Source organism: Anastrepha obliqua, chromosome 2 (assembly GCF_027943255.1).
Source record: "Anastrepha obliqua isolate idAnaObli1 chromosome 2, idAnaObli1_1.0, whole genome shotgun sequence".
NCBI lineage: Eukaryota > Metazoa > Arthropoda > Insecta > Diptera > Tephritidae > Anastrepha > Anastrepha obliqua.
In genome coordinates, this window is record NC_072893.1 from 17,007,735 (window position 1) to 17,014,200 (window position 6,466).

A 6,466-nucleotide genomic window follows, 5' to 3' on the forward strand; every position below is an offset into this window, starting at 1 on the left:
AAAAATTGAAAAATAAAATTAAAAATTCTAAAATAAAGTTAAAAGTTAAAAATAAAATTTAATAATTCAAAAACAAAATTCAATAATTCAAAAATAAAAATTTTAAATTTAAAAATAAAAATTTAAAATTTAAAATTGAAAAATAAATTTAAAAATTCGAAAATAGAAATTTAAAAGTTAAAAATTGGAAACTAAAGATTCAAAACAAAAATTAAAAATTGAAAAATAAAAATTGTAAACTAAAAATTGAAAAATAAACTTTAAAAATTTAAAAATAAAATTTAAAAATTAATAACTAAAAATTAAAAAGAAAATTTGAAATTCACAAATGAAAATTTAAAATTTCAGAATAAAATTTAATAATTTAAAAATTAAATTTAATAATTCAAAAATAAAAATTACAAATTGAAAAGTTGAAAAAAACTGAAAAATAAAAATTAAAAATTCAAAAATAAAAATTTAAAAATAAAATTTAAAAATAAAAATGAAAACTAAAAATTTAAAAGTTAAAAATAAAATTGAATAATTCAAAAATAAAAATTAAAAGTTTAAAAGTAAAAATTAAAAATTAAAAATTGAAAACTAAATTAAAAAATTCGAAAATAAAAATTTAAAAGTTAAAAATTGGAAAATAAAGATTCAAAAACAAAAATTAAAAATTGAAAAATAAAAATTGTAAATTAAAAATTGAAAAATAAACTTTAAAAATGTAAAAATAAAATTTAAAAATTAATAACTAAAAATTAAAAAAATAGAATTTGAAATTCACAAATAAAAATTTAAAATTTTAAAATAAAATTTAATAATTTAAAAATTAAATTTAATACATAATTGAAAAATAAAAATTAAAAATTGAAAAGTTGAAAAAAATTGAAAAATAAAAATTAAAAGTCGAAAAATAAAATTTAAAAATTCAAAAATAAAAATTGGAAAATAAAATTTATAAATTCGAAAATAAAAATTCAAAAGTTAAAAATAAAATTGAATAATTCCAAAGCAAAATTAAATAATTCAAAAATAAAAATTTAATAATAAAAATTGAAAAATAAAAATTTTAAATTAAAAATTGAAAAATAAACTTTAAAAATTTAAAAATAAAATTTAAAAATTAATAAATAAAAATTAAAAAAAAATAAAATTTAAAATTCAAAAATAAAAGTTTAAATTTTAAAAATAAAATTTAATAATTTAAAAATGAAATTTAATAATTCAAAAATAAAAATAAAAAATTCAAAAATTCAAAAATTAAAATTAAAAATAAAATTTAACATTTAAAAATTAAAAATAAAAATTAAAAATTTTAAAAACTCAAAAATTCAAGAATAAAAATTTAAAAATCAAAAATAAAATTTAGAAATTTAAAAATAAAAAATTTAAAAACTCAATAATAAAAATTAAAAATTTAAAAACAAAGATTTAAAATTAAAAATGTAAAATTAAAAATTTTTAATTTAACAATAAAAATAAAAAATGTATAAAATAAAAATAAAAATTAGAAATTTAAATAAAAAAACTAAGAATTGAAAATAATATTAAAAATTTAAATAAAAATTAAGCAATTGTAAATTTGTATGGCATGCTCAACATTTGACGCTTATTTTTATAGCGTAAATTTTTAAAACAATCTTGAGTAGAACGCTTTAATATTAAAAAAATGTTTTAAAAATTTGTTGGTATTTATTAAAAAAAAAAGTTTATTATTTGAAAACCGAGGAAAGCATGCAGGCGTCAAAAATTATTAAATTCAACAGCCTTTTCACCGTGGAGAGTTCAATTCCGCGCTAGGCATTGCATTGTATTTGTATGTGGTTTGTTGCTGTATATTTTAATTTGAGAAAGAAAAAACAACAAAAACGAAAACTATTTAATTATCTGCACATATAATTAATATATGTCTGTATGTACTATATTATTTACGCATCCCCTCTCTCCCTTGTACGTATGTATGTGTTTATGTATGTAACATAATTATTATTATTATTATTATTATTACTTTTTCGATAATAATTATGCTTGTATTAAACGATTTACTTATACAGTTACACTTAAATTTACATAGTAATTATAAATATTATTTTGCTGATTGATTCTTCGATTAAAATGCGATTGATTTTATTTACTCTTTGTTATTTGCTTATGAATAAATACTTAAGTTGTATTTGCAAGCCAAAATTTATGTTTGGCGAAAAAAACAAAAACAAAAACGAAAAACAATTAGATATATAAAAATGTGTTGTTCAAATTTGTTTAGCTTTTATGGTTCACGAACGCGCGTTTCGTTTCGGCACCTTTCGCAATTACGTAGGGGAAAACGCGGTATGACAAGTGAGTAGTAAAGAGAAAAAGAGACGAGTATATTTGAATTGTTTAGAGTGGAATGCAAGTGAGTTTATTTTCCCAACATTTTGTGCCCAATCCGGAAAGTTTTTATTGAAAAGGAATAAATTGTATGTAGCTCGATATACACACAAAAACGCATATGTATTTATATATATATATATAAACAGTATATATATGTATATACAACCACACACACATACACATATATATATTTACCTACCTATTTACCTATAAATGTATCGATTTATTTTGTGTAATTACTTATACATATACAATTAAATGAAGTAATAAAAAATATTACAACAAACAAAAAAAAACCTAATAAATAAACACGAAAAAATACAAAAACTGTGCAAGTTTAAAAAATTATTAAGTACGCGAAAGTGCAGTAAATACGAAAGAGATAAACACAAATGAAATGTGGGAGAGCAACTGAGGAATGATTTGAGTAAGAAACACTCAAATACACACAAACATACACGCATCAATATTATCAAGAGTAAATAAAAGAGAATTACAAATTTAGAAACGAAACATTGAAAGGTGGTTTTATTTTGAGAGCAGCTCTCTTATGTTTCGAAAATGTAATGTGAGAAGCCAAGAATGATAGTAACAAGATTTTGCCCAAGGATGATAGATACCAGGTTTGCTCGTTAAGTGTGGTGAGGGGAACTTTGGATTCTACTAAGCTAAAGCTAAATTTTATGACACACAAACACTTCGGCAAATCTGTCAAATTCGCTCTGAGCCGAATAACGGTCTGCTAGGTGGTAGTACATCTCTAACAATCTTTTCACTATGATTGTGCCCATCAGAGAGTGCGTGACATTGCATTAACTAGGTTGTGCAGTGCTGCCAACCATTTGTTCTTCGCAACAAATTGAGTGCTTTTTTATACCCAAAATGCGAACATTTTTAAGTTTGGTGTTTGTTTCTTTTTTTTTTTTGAAGTGAAACTTCTTAGGCCTCGATGGACGAGCGAGAATGGAGAGTAAAATTTGAAGGCCATGCAACGTTTTGGGCATTTTCGTTCCGCGAGAGAGAAAAAAGATATAACGTAGAGGAAAAGGAGATAGAGAAAGCTATATCTTATATATATCTTAGATACTTTTTGGGCTATTTTTCCTGAGTTTTTCCTTGTGCTTGCTAATTTGTAGTGAGAAATAACACTGCCTACTTTTTGGCGCTTGTTTGTTGGTGCAAACTTGTAGGAAATATATTTTTGGTGCCTACTTTTTGGCGTTATATTTCCTTGGTAGGCATTGTTTGGGGCAGTTTTTGGTCCCAATTTTTTGGGGTTTTTTTTTTTGGTGCCTACTTTTTGGCGCTTATTTCCGTTTCCTGGCTAGTGCTTTATAGTAATAAAGTGCTATCCATTCTCGCGTCGGATTTATTGGTCTGGTGCCTTGCGATAATTTGTGCCGTTGCTGCTGTCCTGGAATCGCTGCGTTTGTGTGGGTGATAAACGCTGGGAGTAGAGCTGCGTGGTTGCCACGGTTTGTGTCCGGCATTTACCTACACCGGTCGAACCTTCTCCGTTTTCTGTAAATTTTGTCTATTTGTATTCTCTGAAAATGTGAATTTATTTAGATTTATTTCTCTCTTTGTCTCTCTCTCATTCTCTCTCGGGTTTCTCCCTCTTTCTTTGTCTGCCTTGAAAGTTTCACTTCTGTTACGTGTACCACGATACACGCACTTTTTTTAATATAAAATTAAGGGGTTAGGGGTAGTCAGAATTTTCAAAAAATTGGATTTGTTTCTTATTTTTGCATTTTCTTCTGTAAGTATAATATCTTAAAAACATTGTGTGAAAATTTGAAGTGAATCCGACAAATAAATTTCGAGTTATTCAACAATTAACAAAGGGCGCTCCGGAGCGTTCGGGTTCCACACAAACAGCGATGACTTTTAGAACTATTAATTTTTTTTTTAAATTTTGCTAAAATCAAGTTAAAACATAGTGTATTAATGCTATGCTTTTATTTTTGTAAATTAAAGCAAACTACCAAAAAATAATTATTGAAAATCACCATTTTTTCGGACCTCTGACCACCCCTGACCCCTTAAGGCTTTTTAATAATTTTTGCACAGTCTGTGGTTTATTGTTTCATAATTTATATGAATGCATGGCACTACCAGCGAGGTGACGAAGCCATTTTTTGCAGTACATGTCATTTTCAAAGAATGTGTTCTGAATTTGCCGTGTCCATGTTACAGAATCGGCAGGTAATGGTTTCAGAGAGACCAATTTTGTTTAAGTAGATGCCTGGGATATAAGTGGTCTATAAAGTAACCATTTAAAAGTCTTAAGTCTACTATGCTGAGTGAAAGTAGCTTTTGAGAAATGTCTCTGTATTGTTTCGCTTGTCGCTGACCAATAGAATTTCGCCAGTATTCAACCAGTTTCTTCTCCTCCCACTTCCTTAGAAATTTTTTAATATAACCCTTTGTAAGCCCACAGAAAGGTTCCGGACAAGTTAAAAGCATGTTTGCCCCTTTTTAGCTAACAACAAACAAATCGTTATAAAATAAAAGAAAATATAAAAAAGCTATGAACTTATTCCCCAACCCAATATTTAGCAGACCGTTATTCGGCTTTCAGCGAATTTGACGGAATCAGCTGGCGGCATCACTTCACTTGAGGTGTGCTAGCAAAAAAACTGAGATTGTGTTGGTGGTCTAAGAGAAAAATCAACCAATGACACTTCGTTACCGCCTGAACAACTACTGATTGGACGAGTGTGTGAATACTTGTGAAATGATGGTGCAAATTTCGGCTGGCGATAAAATTTTTTAGTGATATACGAAAAAACAACGCAGTCTTCGTTCATGTTACTTCGTTGGCAGCCAAAGTTCCCTCACATTTTTCTTTTTTACCATAGTTGAAGAGCAAACCTGGTAAATCTATCATCTTTGTATGAAAAGATTTTTTTTCGACAGACCGGGGTAAGCCTCCGAGCGCCTTTTTAACACAAGACTCGAATGCGAATCGATTAATTTTTTTAATTTTTTTATCCAATTAAATTTTTTAGGTTCGTTTTTAATTTTTATATGTAATTGAATTTTTAAAATTGTTTTTTGGTTTTTTTATGTAATTACAGTTTTTAAACACTTAGTTTTATTGTGTAATCATTTTTTTTCAATTTTTTTTATATAATTAATAGGACTATGAATAAGTTCGTGCGGTTTTACAACAGATGGCGTAACTTGATTATTATTCCATCGATCCACATTTCCAAACATTCATTGGAGAGCTACTGTCGTAAGGCACAAACGTCAGTATAAGTTTTTTATTTGAAGCGTAAACAACAATATTTTTACCACACTTGAAAATGTCGAATTTCGTGCCAAATAATGTGTTTTTGCGGGGAATTCTTCTTCATTATTTTAATATGAAGAAAAAAGCAGCCGAAAGTCATCGTATCTAGGTGGAAGTTTATGGTGAGCATGTTCTAGCTGAGCGAACGTGCCAGAAGTGGTTTGCACGCTTTAAAAGTGGTGATTTTGGCTTGGAAGACGAAGAACGCGAGGGTGCGCCGCCAAAGTTCATGGATACCGAATTGGAGGAATTGCTCGATCAAGATCCGGCTCAAACGCAAGAAGAGGTTGCAAAAACTTTGGGAGTTGATCAATCAACCATTTCCAAACGTTTAAAAGCCATGGGAATGATCCGAAAGGTAGGCCATTGGGTGCCGTATGAATTGAAGCCAAGAGACGTTGAACGCCGTTTTATGGCATGCGAACAACTGCTTCAACGGCACAAAAGAAAGGCTTTTTTGCATCGAATTGTGACTGGCGATGAAAAGTGGGTCCATTACGACAATCCAAAACGTCGGGCAACGTATGGATACCCTGGCCATGCTTCAACATCGACGTCGGCGCAGAATATTCATGGCCTGAAGGTTATGCTGTGTATCTGGTGGGACCAGCTGGGTGTTGTGTATTATGAGCTACTGAAACCGAATGAAACGATTACGGGGGATGTCTACCGACGACAATTGATGCGTTTGAGCCGAGCACTGCGAGAAAAACGGCCGCAATACGCCGATAGACACGACAAAGTTATTTTGCAACATGACAATGCTCGGCCACATGTTGCACAAGTGGTCAAAACATACTTAGAAAC